At 41.4% G+C, this 24,044-nt stretch overlaps 1 long non-coding RNA gene across 1 annotated transcript in view; it reads left to right on the top strand.

Annotated features, from left to right (window-relative positions):
- Positions 1-23,506, top strand: part of LOC307195551 — a 46,856-nt gene extending 23,350 nt beyond the window's left edge. Inside the window, exon 4 of the long non-coding RNA XR_013830865.1 lies at positions 23,440-23,506. This is a non-coding gene — a long non-coding RNA (uncharacterized lncRNA). The remainder of the gene's footprint in view (positions 1-23,439) is intronic.
- Positions 23,507-24,044: the final 538 nt, after the last annotated feature.

Genomic DNA, 24,044 nt, shown 5'->3' with positions numbered 1-24,044 from the left:
TCAAATTGTTTTTAAAAATCTCAGTGCTGTTTCTCTGATTGAACCCTGACAGATGTAATTTTGGTACTAGAAGTGCTTCCATAGGAAAAAAACCTTAGGGGTAGTTTCTCTGAATTGGTTTTACATTATCTGGGATTGATTCTCTGATATGATTAGATTTGAAGTCATTAATGACCTGTTCCCAGTGGTAACAGCTAATGAAGTACAGCAATGAACTCAAGCTCATAGTATGTACTGGTATGATTACATTCTTTATCATCCTGAAGCAGCTGGCCTGATAGAAATGGTGGAATGGGTTTTTGAAGACTCAGTTATTGATGGCAATACCAGGTTGGAGTAATATCCTTTAGGTTATAGTATATTCCCTAAATCAGCAGCCAGTAAGTAGTGCCATTTCTCCCATAGCAAAACTTGCAGGTCTAGGAATCAAGGGGCTAGAAATAGGATAGCTCATCTCAAAAAAGATCAATTAGTGAAATTTTTGCTTCCTATATTCACGACTTACGGCTCTGGTGATTTTAGGTTTCTCAGCGGCCATGGCTCACGGGCCCAGTTGCCCCGCGGCATGTGGGTTCCTCCTGGACCGGGGCACGAACCCGTGTCCCCTGCATCGGCAGGCAGACTCTCAACCGCTGCGCCACCAGGGAAGCCCTATTTTAGGCATTTTAGTTTCCAAGTAAGGAATGCTTCCACCTGATGACACAACAGTGGTTCCACAAAACTGAAAAGTTGAGACTGCCTTAGGCGATGTGCCAGCGAATCGCCAGGAAAGAAGGGAGTTACTGAATTGTCTGAGATGGTTGATCTTGACTATTAAGGGGAAACTGAGCTGCTTCTACACAGTGGGAATAAGAAGGACTTCTGTCTGGAATGCAAGAGACAGGACACTTCCCAAATTCTGTGATTAAGTCAATGAAAAACACATCAGCTCAATTCAGGCAGGACTAATGACTCCGTAGGAACAAAGGTTTGGGTGTCCCCACCAGGCAAGGAACCACAGCCATCTGAAGTGCTTGCTGAGGACACGGGGAATTGAGTAGAGGAAGATAGTAATTTTAATCACCATGACCACAAGACCAGTGACAGAAATAAAAAATATAATAGTTGGAGTGTTTCTTCCTTGCTTTGATATAAAAAATATATATTTGAATTCTCTTGTCCCATTCTTCTAGTATTTAACATGAGATAGGGACTAGAGCTAACTTTATATCTCAGTATTTAAATTACAGTAAATTGAATAGAATTGAAAAGACAGTTTGTATGAACATACTTAATATTTTAAAGCAATGCAAGCTTATTATCTCACAGTTCTGTAGGTCAGAAGTCTAGTGGGCTTGGCTGATTTTTCTGCTCCAGGTCTCACAAAGCTGAAATCAAGGTATAGCCAGCCTGGCTTCTTATCTGTAGGCAAATTTGCTTCCAGGCTCCTTTGAATTGGCAGAATTCATTTCTGCCTAAGGTCCCTGTTTTCTTGCTGGTTATTGGCTGGGGTTTGTTCTCAGCCTGCATGCCCAGGGATTCATGGCAACTGTGAGTTGAGTTCTTCTCATGCTTCAAATCTTTCTTCCTCATGTGTCCTACCTGTGGCTGGAGAAAGTTCTGATTTAAGGGGCTCATGTGATTACCTTGAATAATCCAGGCTACTCTCCCTGTCTTAAGTCAGCTGATTAGCAATGTTACTTACATTTGCAGAGCCCTTCCAGCAGTACCCAGATTAGTACTGAATGAATAACAAGGTGATGGGTATCTTGGGGGGATACATTTGGGATACCATAAAGGGGATACTGTAAAACCCAGTCACTTTTGGTCCTAGTCCCCCATCTTAGGCACAAGATGGAGACCAGAAAGTAAGACCAGGACAAGGTCATGGACAGACTCATATGCTATGCTGTAGAGAAGAGCCTTAGATTTGCAAGTAATTGAAGGGGTTTTACTAGGGAGTTTAGATTTGGGTTTTAGTTGGATTTCTGGCTACAGAAAGAAGGCTGGAGACAGTCGTCAACGGTCAAGGGTAAGATGAGCCTGAACTATGAGAGTGATGGTAGAAATTAACAAAAAGTTATTCATTCCAGAAGTATCTGGAATGTAAATCTAGAAAGTAAAATTGCTAGAAGTTGGATGCTGAGGGTAAGGGAGAAGGAAAGGGAGTGCTCTCAGATAATTTCTAAGAGCACAGTGGTGGTGCTGACGCATGAAATACAGGGAAGCAAGCAGGTCTTGGAAGAGATAGGAAGGGAAAGAGAGCTTCCATTTTGGACAAAGAGACTGCTGTACTTGAGATTTACGGGAGAAATACAAAACAGCATATGTAGGTGTGCGTGAGTCAAGATCTGGAAAGAGCAAGGGAGCAGATTCATAAACAGATAAACAAAAAACAAATACCCCTTAAAAGTAGTTTGTACAAATCTCATGCAGATTATTGGCTGACCCTTTGTGACTGACAGTGCTTAACCAGTTAGTGGGTTTCAGAGATTTTTGGATGCAAATTTCATCTGATTATAATATCAGACTCTTGTTCAGCAGTGTTCAGCTTTCTGATGTTCTCAGAGGATGTTTACCTGCTCACAACGTAAAGATATAGTTAGTAATGGAAGTTAAAGGGGAGAAAAAGTAGTTACTAAGTAAATAAAGAAAAGGGGACATCCACATCCACCTCAGCTTTCGGACATTCATTTTTTCTTTTCTGAAAAGAAAAACAGAAACTTCGCAGGGAGATTTAGAGACAAGCTTCACAGCATGAGCCACTGGTGAGAGAATTAGAAAATTAAAAAGCAGCTGTAAAATCCTGCTTCCATTACCCATCAGAGGTTTCCTCTGAAGTCAGAAATTAACAGCAATGGTCAGATTCAACGTTTTCCAAACCAGAGGCGATCAGTGTTGATAACTGAGTCTATAAAGTGTGACGTGTTTAGGAATTAGAATAGAAAGTGAGAGTAAGTTAATTAAAAACTCAACTGCAATATGAATTAATCATGTTGCAGGGCCTGGACTTTCCTGCGGTTACGGGCCTGCTGAGAAACTTCAATTTTCTTGTTTGTGCATTTTGATGACTCAAAATCAATTGTGCTATTTTCAACAAAGGGACACTCTAGTAACAATCGTCTCCTCTTAACTATATTTTTTCCTGAAAGTTAAATATAGCACAACTCTCTGTGATCCGTGGCGCACACAGTCACACACACGGACCATATAAAAAGCTTTTGTGCCCGCAGCCTTCACTTAAGCTTGGACCTAACACGTGGCCCATTCTCTTAATCCTCGGAGAAATCAACTAAAAATGTCTTTGTATTTTTTTCTAATGTGAATTCTTATTGTTTTATGACTCAGAAAAATGTCAATGATTTCCATTAAGCAACTTCCAGTAAGCAACCAGGAAGAGTTTCACCTGAAAATGGGAAGTCATCTGCTGAATGAAACATAAAATCATGAGGCGTCTTCACAGCTTGTGAGACCATTCTGTGTCGTTCACCTGTTCACGGAAGGGCTGATACTGGCCAGGGTGCAGTGTCTTCAGCCACAGGAGGGCTCATTCTTTCCCCACTCCTAATTATCGCTGCCACCACCTTGGCTCAGGCCCTCATTACCTCTCACCTGGACCGTAGTAATAGCCCTCTAACTGGTTTCCTCCAAATCAGTCCCCTTCTGGACCTGTGCCTTCAAAATACCCCTGCAAGATTCATTTTCCTTAAGCACTGTGCTGACCTTGTCACATGTCTGCTCAGGAGCTTTTTTTTTTTTTTGCAGTACACGGACCTCTCACTGCCGTGGCCTCTCCCGTTGCGGAGCACAGGCTCCGGACGTGCAGGCTCAGCGGCCATGGCTCACGGGCCCAGCTGCTCCGCGGCACGTGGGATCCTCCCAGACCGGGGCACGAACCCACGTCCCCTGCATTGGCAGGCGGACTCTCAACCACTGCGCCACCAGGGAAGCCCTGCTCAGGAGCTTTGATATAGCTCCACTACTTAACAGATTAAACCCAAGCCCCTCAGCTGCTTCACAGCACTCTCCTAACTTCCTCTTCCAGAATCTTCTCTCACTTCTTGTTTAACTCTCCTCCAAGTATCCACCAGACTCAATATTCTTCCCGTTCATTGAACCCCCCATCACTTTCTTGCCTCCATAACTCTACTGTTTCTTCTACATCAATTACTTTCCCTTTTTGATTTATGCCAATTTTATGCCATTTTTGTGAAAAAAAATGCCACCTGCCATGCAAAACCTCACTCATCGGAAACCTCTCTCATTAAGATTTTTTTTCTGACCATTTCTTGAGCCAGATGAAACCTTCTGTTCATGCATCTTTCATGACATTTATCTTATTCTGCTTTGTGTTATAGTTATTTGTTCCTTCAGAATAATCTGTCTTAATTTCTTTAATCGATGCTCCCTTTTGGAAAAAAAAATCCAATATGCTTATTTTAATGTTTTGGGGATTTCAAAAGAAAGGAATTATCATGGCTGAAGTACACATTTACAGAATAAATAAGTGAGGGGGTAATTATACATCATTCTTATCCAGTAATCCAAGTTTGAGATACTGTGTGAACTTGCAAACAGCAAAAATTGACAAAGATGCCTTATTCCTAAAGTTGAGAGTTAAATGATGTTTTATTTTAAAACAAAAGCAAGCAACAGAAATGAATTATCATGATGAATAAAGAAATCAAAGTAATTATAGTATTGATTATGCTTTTTAAAACTCTAACGGCCCTGACAGAATCTCTCCATTGGCTGATAATTATAGCCCTAGTGGATTATACTAGAAATATATATAAAAGTTAAGCATAGTACCTGTCACACGATATATGTGCAATAAATGTTAGGTGTTTTTATGATTATGATTACCTCCTTGTGAACAGGACTGTCAACTCTTGCAATATTCACAACCGGCTGGTTCAGTAAATAATCCAATTTTTACTTCATGGCCAATTTAAGATCATGTCTTCTCAATAATGATTATAGTGGTAATCACTCCACATTTTCTATGACATGGCGTAGGGCTTGAAGAATAAATGAAACGGTGGCCCAGAAGGGAGGATGTAATAAGATAGTGCTATGTGAGTAACTGGTGAGTTGACTCTGTGCGTTTGTAGGCATCACTGTGGGTTCAGAATTGGAGTATTTTCACACTGAAAGAGATATAAAGGATACTTTAACTGATAGTTCAGCAAATCAGGTGAATAGCCACTTCAAAACTTTAACTTGTTCAACTGTGACCACCAATATGTCATCTTATAGGAAACATGTCAAACGAGTCACATGACTTGTTGAGTCCACACAAGAGAAAAGATTTCAATGTTTCTAACTCAATGATCTTAAATGGGGGTTATGTAACAAAAGGACAAATTATGATGTCAAACACCCACTGCAACTTAGTAAAAAATCATCTATAGTAAAATAATTATGAGCCTAGAAGCACCCAAAATGGGACTTTTCTGAAGTTTTTCAGTTATAATTACTAGGAAAGGAAGCTCAGAAATTGAGTCAACATCTAAAGATAAATTTGGAGACTACACTCAATCACCTGTCTTTTAAAAAAGCTATAAGATCCTACAGCTTCCAAATATGCTGTATCGCTGAGAACCAAGAGGGGAGGGAAGATGTGCTTAGAAAACTCAGATGACTCAAAAGGCGGCTTTAATGATGACAGAGACCCTGAGCCCACAGATGTGTTGGAAGAGGTGGCAAGAAATTGAGTCATGGACTGAAGGTGAAGAAAGCAACTCTTCTAAATTAACATCTCATTACTTGGAACCTGTGATCGTAGGCATGGATGGCAAGTAAGTTAATTGTAATAAATAGATATTTCACTATTTCATCCACTTTAAAAAAGGTCATATATTCAGTTAGGTCACACATCCTTTGGACCTTTTGAGTGGGGAAATAAGGGTTTGTTACTTGGTTGCTATCAGTGCCCTTTCACCCCACACATTCCCTTTCCAGTAGACTCCACTTTGTCTCTTGTGACCCTTTGCCCTGGGCCTCCTCTGGCTGCCTGCCTCAGAGGTGGATGCAAGTGCCAGGGAATTGACACCCCAGGAGGCGCACTCACGCCGTGACTGATGGGCTGAGGTATAAATTCCCCAGCTCTCTCATCCCTTGAACAAGCTCATGCTAAAGTATGTGTTCTGCACTGGCCTCCACAGTTCCCCGGGGATTAAGCAGCAGGTACCCCAGTGGTAATGTGCTTGGTAACACACCCTTTATTGGCTGACTTCCATTCTTTGTCTCACTTTTCCTCTTCCTTCCTGGTGCCTCCAGGATTCCCACCAAATAAAGTAGGTTGGCTAGAAAAAAAATTTTTTTAATTAAAAAATTAAAAAGGCTACAAGCATTTCCTTGTCAGATGCCTTAGAAGGTTATAATCCTGAAAAGCATGGTCACCTCAGATAATGTCATTAAATGCTGATGAAAATACCATCAAACAGTGCAGAAAAAATTGCATTTTTTTCCTTAAAATTAATTTTATTATTTCTTATTAACAAAAAAACCTGTATTCTACAAGAAATGAGGCAAACGATCCGTGAGTACTTTTTAAATTAGTGCAGTTTTTGGTGTGGTCATAGAGCTAGATAAAGAACTAGGAGTTCAAAGCAGCACATTAACTTGGTTTTGAATCTTATCAAAAAATTGAGGCCTCTGCATAATTTTTTACTGCCTTATCTTTAAATTGCAAAATATTGTAACAAATAATTTTCATTACCTTAAGACTTTTAAACAAATACCCAAGCAGGCTTCCAGGAATTGTACAGCGTCGTCTGTACTTATGCTCTGCTCACAGTACCTCTGGTGGTGGGTGATGCCTTTGTGACTACAGGCTCAGATTGTAATAAAGAGACCCCATCCTATACTTTGCTAATGAAGGAGACAGTCTGAAGGTCTCTAGGTGATCTTTAGTTACAAAGACCTAGCCTGGGGTCTGCAAGATCAAGGAAGACTTCCAAGGACAGGGGACCCGTGAGCTGACATCTTAGTGATGAGTAGGTGCTGGGGGAGAGGAAGCAGTGAAGAATACTCCTTATAAGGAGGGAGAACAGGAAACAGGAGGACCTGAAGGGAGGCTGGTTGGGAGGCGGGGAAGTGACCATGACCCTCTCCTTGACCAAACTTTAGTCAGTCTCTGCTGAGCCCTCTCCTTGAATAGGCCTTGACCTTGCCCCTGGCTCCACCCTCCCCAGCCCTGTGTTTGATCTGCCTAACCCAGTTTTGGAAAGAATTCTGCTAAGTCCGTTTAGCAAGAATCCCCCTACCCTGATATCCCCTCTTAGTAGTTTTCTATCCATACATCTCCTCACTCGGCCCCTTGGCTATAAATTCCCACTGTCCTTGTTGTATTCAGAGTTGGGCCAGCTTCCCTATCCCGATAGCCTTGACACCAACTGCAATAGTCCTGAATAAAGCGTTCCTTACCATTTTAACAAGTATTAGATCTTTTTTTTTTCCCCTTAACAGGAAGGAGAGCAAGGAGTTGGGGAAAGATGAGTGAGGGCTGTTGAAATAAAATTTTAAGCCCAAGATGGAGCCTCTCCTGCACGGGGTGTCATGTCAGCAAACCAAAGCTTAGATAACTTCCGTGTCCCTGTAAATGCTCTGCTTGACCAGAAACGCAGCCTATCCAGCCAGTCCCCAAACACCAGGCCAGCTCTGGGCTATATACTTATTTCCTTATTCATTTTCTGCTTTTCTCTTCCTTCTTCCTCATTCTTTCTCCCGTAAAAGCCTCCTGCCTTCCACCCCATTTTGCAGTGGGGGTATTTGCAGTCACTCCAGAAGCTCCACCTGAGACTGGTGTGGAGCTCCGGGGTGGGGGGGAAGTGCTTGCTCACAGGACAATTTGTATCCACAGGTTCTATTTTAAGATATGGTGACATTAAGATATTAATTTGAGAAAGCTCCTTTCTAACTGCAAGTCCAGTGCCTGGTGGTCATGGGGGGTAGGGGGACAGCGGGCGTGTAACAACACAGTGAAACCATGGAGGACCATGCACACTTTAAGTGAAATAGGTTCATTGAGGTTTGGAGAATAAGAGCATTTGTTGAGAGAAAAATTGAACAGAAGCGGTAAGTTTTGGGTGAAGAAAAGTCCAAGGTGTTCTGTAGTGTGAAACCATGAACAGGTAGGAAATGGGACAAGAGCCCATAGGTATTTGAAGTGAGACCCGGGTAACCGTGACAATGGACTCCAGATGGGAGAGGAAACAAGGGTCCCCAAAGAAGCAGGTGAAAAGTGAAACATGCATCTGTCAACTATATCGCAGGATGGCATGCCCCCATGCGAATGATTTAAGTATCTTAGAGAAACCTCTGAATTCTCTCACTCCATTCTAGAACATTATCTTTGTTTGCAGGACAAATAAACCCACTTGTATGGCTTCCCTTCTGCTTTTCAGCAGAGTACTTTCCAGTAAATTTTCTTTGATGTTTGGAATTTGCCTCAGAAACACAAGTACGACCTCTCACTGCTAAACTTGACTCACCAATAACTTTCTCCCTGATTTAAAAACAAAAATTGGCTCCTTACATTATACTCTGTAAGATTTTCCCATCCTCCGTTGAGTTGTGGGATGCTGCTTTGCCCTTCGGCATCAGCTAATTAGCAGAGCAGTTACAATTTCTAGCATGATAATCAGGTAAGCATCTGGAGAGAAGTGTTTTGCTTCATGACTCGGCTGCCGGCTCCTTTGAGATCTTAGTGTTTTTCTGATTTGGTTATACTATGTTATCTTGCTCCATAAGTGTTTGTCTGAAAATCGGATTGAAATTTGACAGGTGGGAACGTGAATCATGTCTGACAAGGCTTTTCCAATGAGCAATGGAGACATTTTAAGAAATTGTGCTGTATGACTAACCATGATAACGACACCAAACAAAAGGACTCGCTGTCCTGTAGGTACAAGCCAATATTATATTAGAACAGCTAAAAAGCACAGTCCCTTCTGTTATATAAAAACGGGCTGCAATCGAGGCCTCCTGGTGGAGTCATCACACAGACGCAGGTATTTTTAAAAGCTGGAAAACTAGGCGAAAGTAACCAATATCACATGAATTTTTTCCCTCCTACTACTTTTTCTGTGGGTGGCAAGCAGCGGTGGATATTATGTGGCAATTGACCTTTGTATACGTGAATGAGCATCAGGCTAGAGCATCGATTGGTAAGAATTTTGCTTTCATTAAGCAGTAGGAATCGTCCCTTAGCTATTTGGGTTAGAAGAGCTTGACACAATCAGAGTTTTAATTAGAAACATGCTAGGTTTAATTACCTGTTTGGCACTCTTGTTTGATGTCAGTGGAAATGGTCCTACTTTTGATTCACAGTCTCTCATTCCATCTCCAACCTACCCCTGTGGGCAGTTAAGTTGGTTAGACTAAAATCTAGAAAATGTGGAAAATCGCCCTAATAGTGGAAAGAGGCCATCAGAGGCTAAGAATACAGGTAATTATGCTGTGGACTTCAGAAAACCATCTCCTTTTGTGGGAGCATCTGAGGTGTCCTTTGTGGTCCCACAGTAGGTAGATAATAAAGTTGACTTGCACAAAGCAGAGCCAGTTCTGTTCCTGCCATCGAGTTCCCAAATGCAGCAGGTTAACTTCCCTGATAGCCTCATTGCAGCCAGAATGATCATCCTCCCTCACCCAGGGCACTGGATGATCTATGGGGGCAGAATGACCCTAGAGGAAGAAGCCCAGATGGCTTGTAACACAGTGAACTCCTAGAGGGGCATTCTTATTCATCTGTGCTTCCTCACGACACACACACACACACACACACACACACACACACACACACACACACACAGCTTATTGCATCAGCAAGCACATTGAAGATGCCTAATGAATAGTTATAGATTGACCGATAGATATGATGGGCCAGAGAATGTCTTCCTTCCCCAACATCATCCAAACTAATATGTCACAACAAGGGAAATTCTGTAATAAGAAATGAAGTGACTGGTGTTAAGGTGATATTTTGAAAAAGCCCTTTTAAAACTCCAAATGACTTGAATGAAATAACACCAAATCATCAGCGTTCATTGTTAATGTTTACTGAGTGTTACTATGTGCCCATACTAAACACATCACAAATTCAAATCTCCACCCTATCCCTATAAGATATTTGCTCTTATCCCTATTTCATAAATGAAGAAGATTATTACTTTGCCTTAGGTGAATTTGCACAAGACCACAAGGCTAGTAAATCCTAGCAGTCCAACTCCAAAGCTGGGACTCCTAAACCTTACTTTATATTGATGAGTTTGTTTATGACCTTGGGTGGACAAAAGGCAGCCCATCTTCCTGAGGAAATGGGACAGAGAACACATATTAGGAAAGTAGAAGAAGAGGCCTGGGACTCACAGAGCAAGAGAGACAGGGCAGGGAGACCTGGGGCACCTGTGGAGAGAAAGGATCATGTATAGGTAAAGAAAGACCTCTGAAACAAGCCCGCCCAGTTCTTACTTTAACACTGTCTGATTATTCACAGTAGCCAAGACATGGGAACAACCAAAGTGTCCATCAATGGATGAATGTATAAAGAAAATGTATATGGTGGAATATTATTCAACTATAAAAAAGAAGGAAATCCTGTCTTCTGTGACAACATGGATGGACCTTGAGGCATTATGCTAACTGAAATAAGTCAGACAGAGAAAGGGCAAATACTATATGTTCTCACTTACATGTGGAATCTAATAAAAGTTGAACTGGTAGAGAAGATGGTTGCCGGGGGCTGGGGGTGGGAGAAATGGGGTGATGAAGGTCAAACGGTACAAACACCCAGCTATAAGATAAATAGAATCTGAGGATCCAATGCACAGCATGATGATTATAATTAGCAATACTGTATTATATACTTGAAAGTTGTTAAGAGAATAGATCTTACATTTATCATAGCGCACACATACACACACACACACACACACAAATTGTAATTATGTGAGGGGATAGTGGTGTTAACTAACTTGATTGTGATAATCATTTTGTAATATATACATATATCCAATAATCACAATATACACCTTAAACTTATATATGTTATATGTCAATAATATCTCAAATGCTGGTAAACAAAGAAAAAACCCAAATTTTATGTTAAGTATTTCTCAATCCCCAAACAAAAAAACTGTCTGAGCTTCACCCTGGACTTAGCTTGGTATTGCCAGCTTGGCATGGTCAAGGAAGATTCTTCTGAGGTGCAAAACTTCTGTGTATTAGTTGCCTACTGCTACTGTAACAAATTCCTACAAATTTACTGGCTTGAAACAACACAAATTTATCATCTTATAGTACCTGAGGTCAGGAGTAGTAAAATCAAGATGTTGGCCGGGCTCTGTTTTCTCTGGAGGCTCTTTCTTTGCCTTTTCTAGCTTGGTAAGGATGCCTGCATTCCTTGGCTCATGGCCCAATCCTTCACCTTCAAAACCAGCAGCATAGCATTTTCCAATCTGTTTCTCTGCTTCTGTCATCACGTGGCCTTTTTCTGACTCTGAACCTCTTGTCTGTCTCTTATAAGGACACTTGTGATTACATTGAGCTCATTCAGATAATCTGTGTAGGAAGTAACCCATCTCAAGATCCTTCATCCAAGATCCTTGACTTAGTCATATGGGCAAAGTTCCTTTTACTAAGTAACATATTCACAGGTTGTAAGGGTTACGATGTGGACATCTTTGAGGCACCATTATTTAGCCTGTCATAGTCAGTAAAAATCCAAGGTGCTGTAAATCCAGTCTCCTGGTTGGAAAAAAAAAATCACAAAGATTGGGAATCATCTGTGTTGTTGAGAATGTGGAGAAATGAGAATTGTCCTACACAACCTAGGAGTAGTGATGAATAGATAGGAATTATTATGATCAAAGTTTTAAAAACTTGTATTTCCCTTTAACTAACAATTCAAAAACAGACATTCCTCCAATTGTTCTGCTGTTTTAGGTGCAGTCCTCATGGAAAGGAAGGAAGAGCAGGACTAACTTCCTCACCTCTCTCAGGATGAGCCTCATCATTGTTTCCCTCCACTTCTCTTGCGGCTTTGCCCCTCATCTTCTCTACAAAGCAGCGGTATTCTCTCTGCAGTTCTGTTTGTGGGACTCTTCTAGCTCTCACTACATATATGTAAAAATCTGTGGCTGTGGATGATGGCACTGAGGTGTAGTGGTCCAAACTTATTGGTCACCTTTCTCCACTTTAAGCCATGTAAGTTAGACCCTGTTTTAACACTATCCACAGAGTCCATGTGTACTAGTTACACTGTGCTTGGCTACAAGCAACAGCACAGTGAAAGCTTCTACCAATCAGGACTTTGTTCTCCCCAAAAAGGAGTCTGGGGTGCGTTAATTCGGATAACAGCTCAGAGGGCCATCAAGGCTCAGATTCCTACTGACTGCTTCCCCTTCCTTAGCGTGTGGCCTTGGCCTCGTGGTGGCAGGAGGACTACTGCACCTCTCAGTTTTGGGTCCAGATCTCAGGTGGGAGGCAGGTGAGCCAACAGACAGAGGAGAATGCCAGCTTGCCTGTCTCTTCTCTAATGTGTTTCAAAAACTCTTCTCAGTGATTTCTGTCCGAATTTCACTGGCCAGAACTGGATCATACTGTCACTGCAGACATAAGAAAGCCTGGGCAGGCGGGTGTTGTGGCTTTCTGGATTCTCGTGGTAGAGGAAAAAAGGAAGGGGAAGGAGTTGTGAATGGCTCTGGGTAGCCAAGCCATAGCATGTGCATCAGCATGCTCCAGAAGTGCTTTAGAGGGAATTTTAGGTACTTGAGTTGAAAAAAATCTATATTATCTGAGATGGAGCTAAGTTTATCTTAGACCAAAGGCTGATCTGATGGTCAATCCTGCTTCCATCATAGATGCCTAGAAAAAGTCAATTTTTGATAATGATTGCCGAAGTATCTAGAAATTTGTCAGAATTATAATTATATGAATCACCAAAGAGTATATCTATACCAGTACAATAGCCCTAATAAAATTTCAGAATGAAATAATGCCATTTGCAGCAGTATGGATGGACCTAGAGATTATCATACTAAGTGAAGTAAATCAGACAGAGAAAGACAAATATCATATGATATCATTTGTATGTGAAATCTAAAAGAAGAAAAGATACAAAGGAACTTATTTACAAAACAGAAGGAGACTCGCAGACATAGAAAACAAACTTATGGTTACCAAAGGGGAAAGGTGAGGGAAGGAAAATTAAAAGGTTGGGATTAACATATACACACTACTATATATAAAACAGATAAGCAACAAGGACCTACTGTATAGCACAGGGAACTCTACTCAATATTCTGTAATAACCTATAAGAGAAAATAATCTGAAAAAGAACATATATATATATATATATATATATATATATATATATATATATATATATATATATGAATCAGTGTGTTGTACACCTGAAACTAACATGACATTGTAAACTATACTTCAATTTTTAAAAATTCAGTTATACCATCATTCTATGTCTTGGCACAACACAAAAATGAGACTTACAGAGAGAAGGGTGCTTCAGAGATTATCCAGATGTCCTCTCTTTTTTTGCAGATGAGGAAACAGATTAGAGTGGTGATGATGTGATTTTCCCAGGGTTACCCAGTTAGTGAGTGACACAGAGGGGCTGGTAGCCAGAGCCCCTTCTCCCACCATAAGCCACCTGAAGATCAGCCCCATTGACTGTTGGGCTCCACATCTTACCTGGGAGCTGTAGAAACAGTGGTTTACACTATCTCTGTCTCTTTTCTTATACCTGGAAAATAATTTCATGCAACTACTGCTGTTTCAATCAACACATATTCTGTTTATATTTTCATTAATGTAAATTCGATTTTAGGAGGGAAAATTTCGAACATGGAACTGAGGAGATTCCATTGTTTGTGTGTCTATTTTAATGACAGCAAAAATATACTCCATAGACTACATATCTATTTGTTAAAAATATAAACAGTATGGGATGCAGCAAAAGCAGTTCTAAGAGGGAAGTTTATAGCAATACAAGCCTACCTCAAGAAACAATAAAAATCTCAAATAATCTAACCTTACACCTAAAGGAACTAGAGAAAGAAGAACAAACAAAACCCGAACTTAGCAGAAGGAAAAAATCATAAAGAACAGAGCAGAAATAAATGAAATAGAAACAAAGAAAACAAGAGCAATGATCAAGAAAACTAAAAGCTGGTTCTTTGAGAAGATAAACAAAATTGATAAACAGGGCTTCCCTGGTGGCGCAGTGGTTGAGAGTCCGTCTGCCGATGCAGGGGACACGGGTTTGTGCCCCAGTCCGGGAAGATCCCACATGCCGCAGAGTGGCTGGGCCCGTGAGCCAAGGCCGCTGAGCCTGTGAGTCCAGAGCCTGTGCTCTGCAATGGGAGAGGCCACAACAGTGAGAGGCCTGCGTAACACACACACACACACAAAAATTGATCAACATTTAGGCAGACTCCTCAAGAAAAAGAGGGAGAGGACTCAAATCAGTAAAATTAGAAATGAAAAAGGAGAAGTTACAACAGACACTGCAGAAATACAAAGCATCCTAAGAGACTACTACAAGCAACTCTATGCCAATAAAATGGACAACCTGGAGGAAATGGACAAATTCTTAGAAAAGCAAAACCTTCCAAGACCGAACCAGGAAGAAATAGAAAATATGAACAGACCGATCACAAGTAATGAAATTGAAACTGTGATTAAAAATCTTCCAAAAAACAAAAGTCCAGGACCAGATGGCTTCACAGGTGAATTCTATCAAACATTTAGAGAAGAGCTAACACCCATCCTTCTCAAACTCTTCCAAAAATTGCAGAGGAAGGAACACTCCCAAACTCATTCTATGAGGCCACCATCACCCTGATACCAAAGCCAGACAAACATACTACAAAAAAGAAAATTACAGACCAATATCTCTGATGAATATAGATGCAAAAATCCTCAACAAAATACTAGCAAACAGAATCCAACAGCACATTAAAAGGATCATACACCATGATCAAGTGGGATTTATCCCAGGGATGCAAGGATTCTTCAATATATGCAAATCAATCAATGTGATATGCCATATTAACAAATTGAAAAAGAAAAAACATATGATCATCTCAATAGATGCAGGAAAAGCTTTTGACAAAATTCAACAACCATTTATGATAAAAACTCTCCAGAATGTGGGCATAGAGGGAACCTACCTCAACATAATGAAGGCCATATATGACAAACCCACAGCAAACATCATTCTCAATGGTGAAAAACTGAAAGCATTTCTTCTAAGATCAGGAACAAGACAAGGATATCCACTCTCACCACTGTTATTCAACACAGTGTTGGAAGTCCTAGCCATGGCAATCAGAGAAGAAAAAGAAATAAAAGGAACACAAATTGGAAAAGAAGAAGTAAAACTGTCACTGTTTGCAGGTGACATGATATTATACGTAGAGAATCCTAAAGATGCCACCAGAAAACTACTAGAGCTAATCAATGAATTTGGTAAACTTTCAGGATACAAAATTAATTGCACAGAAATCTCTTGCATTCCTATACACTAATGATGAAAAATCTGAAAGAGAAATTAAGGAAACACTGCCATTTACTATTGCAAAATAAAGAATAAAATACCTAGGAATAAACCTGTCTTGGGAAACAAAAGACCTGTATGCAGAAAACTATAAGACACGGATGAAAGAAATTAAAGATGATACCAACAGATGGAGAGATATACCATGTTCTTGGATTGGAAGAATCAATATTGTGAAAATGACTATACTACCCAAAGCAATCTACAGATTCAATACAATCCCTATCAAATTACCAATGGCATTTTTTACAAAACTAGAACAAAAAATCCTAAAATTTGTATGGAGACACAAAAGACCCCGAATAACCAAAGTGGTCTTGAGGGAAAAAAACGGAGCTGGAGGAATCAGACTCCCTGACTTCAGACTATACTGCAAAGCTACAGTAATCAAGACAATATGGTACTGGCACAAAAACAGAAATATAGATCAATGGAACAGGATAGAAAGCCCAGAGATAAACCCATGCACCTATGGTCAACTAATCTATGACAAAGGAGGCAAGGATATACAATGGAGAAAAGACAGTCCCTTCAATAAGTGGTGCTGGGAAAACTGGACAGCTACATGTAAAAGAATGAAATTATAACACTCCCTAACACCATACACAAAAATAAACTCAAAATGGATTAGAGACCTAAATGTAAGACCAGACACTGTAAAATCTTAGAGGAAAAAACATAGGAAGAACACTCTTAGACATAAATCACAGCAAGATCTTTTTTGATCCACCTCCTAGCGTAACGGAAATAAAAAGAAAAAGAAACAAATGGAAGCTAATGAAATGTAAAAGCTTTTGCAACGCAAAGGAAACTGAAAACAAGACGAAAAGACAACTCTCAGTATGAGAGAAAATATTTGCAAACGAATCAATGGACAAAGGATTAATCACCAAAATATATAAACAACTCATGCAGCTCAATATTAAAAAAAGAAACTACCTAATCCAAAAATGGTCAGAAGACCTAAATAGACATTTCTCCAAGAAAGACATACAGATGGCCATGAAGTACATGAAAATCTGCTTAACATCACTAATTATTAGAGAAATGCAAATCAAAACTACAATGAGGTTTCACCTCACACCAGTTAGAATGGGCATCATCAGAAAACAAACAACAAGTGCTGGAGAGGGTGTGGAAAAAGGGAACCCTCTTGCACTGTTGATGGGAATGTAAATTGATACAGCCACTATGGAGAACCGTATGGAGGTTCCTTAAAAAAGTAAAAATAGAATTACCATATAACCCAGCAATCCCACTACTTGGCATATACCCAGAGAAAACCATAATTCAAAAAGACACATGCACCCCAATGTTCATTGCAGGACTATTTACAATAACCAGGTCATGGAAGCAACCTAAATGCCCATCGACAGACAAATGGATAAAGAAGATGTGGTACATATATACAATGGAATATTACTCAGCCATAAAAGGAACTAAATTGGGTCATTTGTAGAGATGTGGATGGATCTAGAGACTGTCATACAGAGTGAAGTAAGTAAGAAAGAGAAAAACAAATATTGTATATTAATGTATATATGTGGAACCTAGAAAAATGGTACAGATGAACCAGTTTGCAGGGCAGAAATTGAGACACAGATGTAGAGAACAAACGTATGGACACCAACGGGGGAAAGCAGCGGGGTGGTGGTGGTGGTGCGATGAATTGGGAGATTGGGATTGACATGTATACACTAATATGTATAAAATGGATGACTAATAAGAACTTGCTGTATTAAAAAAATAAATAAAATAAAATTCAAAAATTCAAGAAAATATATAAACAGGAACAGCTTGAGACTGTTTATTTTTAAATATTAAAGATGCTAATATCTTCAATGAACTACAAAATTAATATATACAATTTTTCTAAGTAATGTTGCCATAGTAACTGTAGATTCAGGATCAAGTTTGAGGTTCTCATATGCTCAGAATTTTTTTCATTCTAAAAACTTTTTTTTATTGATTTTTTTAAAGAAATGAAATTCAGCATCTGTATGATATACCATCTAGCTTCCTGTCAGTTATTAAACAAAATAATCATAACAGTTCTCTATTTTCTAAAAGAATGATCCAAGCAGTGTCAAAGTACTAATTCCTGCTTCTTTTTTTTTTAATTTTTTTTTTTTTGATGTGGACCATTTTTAAAGTCTTTATTGAATTCGTTACAATATCGCTTCTGTTTTATGTTTTGGTTTTTGGCCGTGAGGCATGTGAGATATTAGCTCCCCAACCAGGGATCGAACTTGCACCCCCTGCACTGGAAGGCGAAGTCTTAACAACTGGACCGCCAGGGAAGTCTCCTAATTCCTGCTTTGACACATCATTTCTTCTTTTTTTTTTTTTTTAAAACAAACTGATTTAATAGTCAGTAATTTAAAATATGACAGTAGTCACTGTTAAAAAAAAATTGAGGGCTTCCCTGGTGGCGCAGTGGTTGAGAGTCCGCCTGCCGATGCAGGGGACACGGGTTCGTGCCCCGGTCCGGGAAGATCCCACATGCCGCGGAGCAGCTGGGCCCGTGAGCCATGGCCGCTGAGCCTGCGCATCCGTAGCCTGTGCTCCGCAGCGGGAGAGGCCACAACAGTGAGAGGCCCACGTACTGCAAAAAAATAAAAATAAAAATTGAAACTCTACAAGTCAGTAAGCTGGGTCCTATTCCCATGTCTGCCAGTGTAGCTGTGACCTCGATGGTTGATGATTGTAATTTAATGTCTCAGGGTTTCATATTCTCATCTGTAAATGAGATTAGTGGACTAGATTACCTCTGCTGTGCCACAGTCAGTGCTTCACAGACAATGGCTGATCTGTTTCATCTTTTTGATCCTGAATACTGTTTCTCACTGTGTCTATCCAAGAAGCCAAACCTCTAAGAATTAGGGGGCAATAGATTTACTACAGGAATTAGACCTTTCACAATTGTGGGGAGGGAGAGGGTGCTGGGGAAGTGATGGTCTCACGGGGGAGCTGAAGGATCAACAGAGTGCCTGACCAGTTAATTTGAGAAGCCAAACACAAGCAGGCACAGACGGAGCCAGCAGAGAAGTCTAGACACAGCAGGTGTCTGGAGACAGGCTTGGGCTACTGTTGGTCAACGGTGAGAAGTCAGGAAGGATGGTTGACAGAGAAGCAGAGGAGAGTGAGTTGAAACTAGAACCAACTGGCACCTCTGACCATACAACGCCAAGAGAGGGAGGCTGCTGCTAAGTCCTGCCTCCTGTTGTCTTATACAAGGTTCTCTTTTGGCCAATTCTAACCTGGAGTCATCTAAGGATGGGGATTCTAAGAAGTACAGTTGCAGCTTAATTAAGATGATAACAGAACGATGTAATACAAACCCAGCGTGACAAAGTGGTGGGAACTTTGTTCTTATTCTCTCAACTGTTTATTCAATCTTTCTATAGTCTATGTATTTTGGTAATTAATCTCAAATCCTTGGTGCAGAAAGTTAAGTAATGAACACTTTTAAAGAAGTATAGCTATGAAAACATCTGAGGATTGGGGGACCATGTGGGCAATCTCAAAGTGAAGCTTTTGGTCTAGAATTAACCTGACTGCCTGCTCACACCAGCCCCTCCCTCCTCACAGATGCCCAGACTGTGGGAAGAAAGAGTAGGAGGTTTTGCAGAAATGGGACATGGAGCCAGACGGGAAGAGGAGGCAGTGGGAGGAAGTGGCAGGTGGAGATACAGGATTGAGAAAGACAGACAGAGAGTTCAGGACGGAATAGGAGTTCAGAGGAATAGGAGTTTGGAAGAAGCAGAGAAGAGCGATGAAAGTTGGAGAAACAATACAGAATGTACATCTGGACGATTGTAAGAATTACCTTAGAAACTTTTGTTTTTCATTACAGTGAAATAGTTTACATATCCCAAGGAATACAGGTCACAAATATTTAAAGATTGATGCATTATACTACATCATATATCCACCCCCCAGCTCAAGGAAAAGGATATTGCCTACTGTTGAAGCTCTGTGGGTGCCCTCCATGGACTGCCTCTCTTGCCCTGGGAAGGAAGCCTCTATCCTGAACTTAGAGCCCAGCAATATGAGGTAGCTTTTCAAAAGACTGCAAAGGAGAGTAAATGATGTGAGTGAAAGGGGAGTGGATAGGGTTTCCTTGAACAACTTTTCTTTCTCAAGAAAATGTCATGGAGTTTTTGTATCTTCTGCATAGTCAGCTGGGTGGTTCCTGGGTATATTGGTAAGGTCTGAGTGGGCTGGCAGGTGTTATTGTTCTTACTCTGACTCCAGTATGTTACAGTTTAATGTCTTTTGCATCTTTTTCCCAGCGAAACCCAGGTCCTATGGCTATTCCACCTAAGCAAGCAGAGTAACCTCACTTGCAAACAGTCACTGTCTACAAAGTAGAGGCATTAACTGAGATAGTTCTTATATAGCGTCAGTATTTAATAGCCCCATTGAAGGCTGTTTCTTTGTAAACGATAAATTACCAGAAGCTTTCTATAAAGAGGGATATTGTTCTGTTGCCTTTTCTGGGACTTCTAGATTGGTCTCTTCAGGTCGTTTTAGCTTCTTAGATCCTAAGCAGCCAATAAATCGAAGTCAGTCATAAGGAAGGGCTTTTCAGGTGGGTGAGGGAGAAAGTACACAGCAGAGAGAAGAAAGGCAGAGGGCGCTGAGGCTGTGACTCCTTGAGGAAGGGACGGTCTTATCCAATTTTCAATCTTTCCCTCTGTCTTACACTTTGCCTGGCACAGAATCCTTTGTTGAATTGTTGAGCTGAAACGAGACAGATGTAATTGGTCAGCAAAGCCTCCACAGCTTTCTAGCTTAACCATGCTTTTCGATCATCTACTTTGATTCCAACTCCACTGTTTCTGAACTGTAATCGGAGTTGAAATTCACAGAGAAATGTCTCCAGCGTGACTGTGTCTGACAACTGAAGTGATGACTCAGGAGTGGCCACAGAGCAAGCCCATCGTCCTTCAAGCCTCCGAGTCTAATTGCCTCCAAGGGGTCAGAGACAAGTTGGCATTTTCCATCCTAAATCTTGGTACCCAGGTTGTCAAAATGCTCTATAGTAAACTCCTGAGACTGAGCGGACATGGGAGGGGGTGAGTGGTGAGCAGTCACCAATGCCAGGCTTGACGTGTGGGGAACCTGGAACTAAAGGCTGAATGTTCAGAGTTTGGGACCCAAGTCTGCCAAGGTCAGTGTGGTTATCGGGCAGGTTTTCTCAACCTCAGCACCATTATCATTTTGAATCAGGTAATTCTTTGTTGCAGAGAGCGGTCCTGTGCACTGTAGCATGTGTGGTAGCATCTTTGACCTGCACTCACTAGATGCCGGTAGCACCGCTCCCCACCCCACCAATCAAAAATATCTCTAGACCTTGTCAAATGTTCCCTGGGGGCAAATTCACCTCCAACTGAGAACGACTGTACATAGAATGTGTTGACAGCAGTTTTTCCCAAGACATTTTTCTAAGCTACCTGCATCAGAAACACCTGGTGTGCTCATTAAAATACAGAGTCCCAGAGACCATTCCAGAATCACTGGGATGGTAGCGTGTGTATGTTTGATGAGTGTCCTAAGACATTCTTATATACATGAAATTTGCAAACCATCGTCTTCACTAATATTTGAAATAGGGATTTGTTTTGATAATTCAATAATACATGGGCCGTAAGTAAAACTATTTTAATGAATTTCCTTTAAATACAGAATTTTGTTTAAGAAAACATTTCCATGTCTCAAGGTGAGGGCTTGTTGATATCATAACTAACCCTTGCAGAGTCCCTTAACATAATAGTTTCCAAAATAAAATGCAGTCATCTACCTGGCTCTGACATTCCTTACTACACTAATCAATGTCCCTTCTACTCTAGTTGGTCAGCAAAGCCTGCAAATCCTACCACTGGACGTTTATGTAAGTTTGGGCGAGAAATCCTCTGTTACTATGCAAACATATTACCTGGTAGACGAAACTCTTTAAAACTTAGTACCACTTAGTTTTAAGGTTAGTTTTAGCATAGTGCATAGAGGGATGTAAATAGACATTTACATCTAGGTGAGGGATAAGATGTTTTCTGAGTTTTGAATAAAAATTAATTTTTTTTTAACTAGACAATCTCTTAAGATACTTCTGTGGAGGCAGCCTCAGTCTTAACATTCTTTGATTCACGGGGGGCTGGGCGCTATGTTCCTGGTTAACTTGGAAAGGGGCTTACGTTATGAGTCCTGGCTGTGGTGGTTACAGGGAATGTGTCTACAGACATTCCTCTGGGCTTTGGAAGATGGAAGCTGCCCACTAAGATGTGGGAGAACTGAAAGTAGAACAAAAAGACTCTAAAAATTAACAGAGCCTGCCTTCCATTTTTGCCTACGGCTAACTCTGCCAATAACCACAGCTAACATTTGTAATGCATTTACTACGTATTTAATGGGCGTTATCGCGTTTAATCTTCTCAACAGCCCTAGGAGGCAGGCACTCTTATTATTCCCCTTGGCAGATGAGAAAACTCCAGTTTAGAGGCAGAACCATGGCCTACATGCAGACCTCTCTTCTCAAACCCATGCTCTTACCCCTGCAGGATGGGCTGCCTAGATTCCAAAGAATTGGACTTAGAAAACACCCTCTAGGGGACAGAGGTTCACAGGCTTCTATAGATCGAGCATGGCTTTTGATTTGGTTTACAATTTGGGCTTCTATGTTATCTGCGTCATATCTGCCTGCCGAGATGGAGGTGGGTGGTGGGATGAAGGAGCAGAGCGGTCCCGGGGGTGAGATGGGGACAGGAGGAATGCAGATGGAGTTAGCAAGACCGGGCATCTCAGAGACGGTGGAACAAGAGGGATTTCTCCCAGCTGCTACCAACGTAGGCTGGAGCCCTTGACAAAGTTCAGAGGCATCCGATTTATTTTTCTATGCTCCTCCCTTCTGCTGGATACTCCCTTTTGTGCCTTCTTTTCCCCTCTAAGACATTCTCTTTCATCTGAGTTCACTCACTTAAAAATAAAAGGGAGGGCTTCCCTGGTGGCGCAGTGGTTGGGGGTCCGCCTGCCGATGCAGGGGACACGGGTTCGTGCCCCGGTCCGGGAAGATCCCACATGCCGCGGAGCGGCTGGGCCCGTGAGCCATGGCCGCTGAGCCTGTGCGTCCGGAGCCTGTGCTCCGCAACGGGAGAGGCCACAACAGTGAGACGCCCGCATACCGCAAAAAAATAAATAAATAAAGTAAAATAATAAAAAAAATAAAAGGGAGGCGAGGAGAATGATTCCAAGTGAATTTTGTAGCTCTGCGTCCCCGCAGGGAAGGCTGAGTCTCTAGAGCCCTGCAGAGACCCCAGAGGAGGCTGTCAGTCACCTGTCAGTGTGGGAGAGAGGTGAGGGCTGAAAGGGAGGCGGCTGTCAGAGCTGAGTGCCTGGAGAGAAGTGTCAGCAAGCTTGGCTGTGTCTCAAACAGGAGCCAGAGAGGGAACACATGGTATCTGATCAGACAGTAGGATTTTAATGTCCAATCAAGTGTATTAACATTAGGATTTATTTATATTGCTCTATTTTGTGCCTCCATGATTCTGTCATCTTTTACCTCCTTTGTGTTTGCTCTCCCATCTCACCTGGTCTGGAAAACTGGTACCTTCAGAGGCAGGACCTAAGCCAATGTGACTTTTCCAGTTGCTGGCACACTGTATTGCGTGGTATACTGCTTGCCGTCCCCCAAATTCCGTCTCCTCAAGTCATGTAGGGAATGTCAATCAGAACCTAAAATTGAGCTATATTTGTCATCAGAACATATTGTGCCTTTACAGTGGGACACACCCCGAGAGGGCCAGTACTGGTCTGAGGCCGCAGACAGAGCTGCCATGAACAGGGCCACCAATGACTGCTCCTTCTTTTCTTCCTTCAGCCTGTAAGCCACCTGCAAATCCAAAATGCTGCAGTCGAGGGCTTTTCTAGTATTTACTTCAGGATCTCTCACCACTTCAGGTTGGTGCGCTTACAATTATCATTGGGGAGGATTTGGCTCTAAGTGACCTGTTTTCCTGTGCAAAGTGCCAGTCTGTGGGGAGGGTGAGTTTCATTCCAAGGCGCTTGTGTCCTGTGCCGTGTGAGCGCTTCACTCCAACATCAGTTAAGTATAGTTGTGCTTCCATGTTTGGGACAGAGACCTGCCAGTTACACAAGAAGAAAAATGCTCAAAGTGGAAGAGAAATAAAGGAGGCAGAACTTGGCTTCCACACAGGAAGTGACTCGTTTTCTGCACACACGCACACACACCCTGAAAGAGCGACGTCAGGAAACCCCAATTTCCTTTCATCCAATAGAAAGCAGCCACCACTAGGAACCCAGACTCCAGAGTTTGTTCCATAAAATAATGTGCTTTTAAAGAATCACATCAATCTTGTCTATTGCAAAGACTTCCCTCCGGGAGTGTCCACTCTCTGAATAGCCACTTCAAAGGTACAGCGCTCCCTCTAAGAGAACTGAACTAATTACATTCATGTCTAATTC

Source organism: Stenella coeruleoalba (genome assembly GCF_951394435.1).
Source record: "Stenella coeruleoalba genome assembly, chromosome: 12".
NCBI classification, from domain to species: Eukaryota; Metazoa; Chordata; class Mammalia; order Artiodactyla; family Delphinidae; genus Stenella; species Stenella coeruleoalba.
The sequence above is the reverse complement of the archived record's forward strand: the minus strand, read 5'-3'. Positions and strand labels throughout refer to the sequence as shown.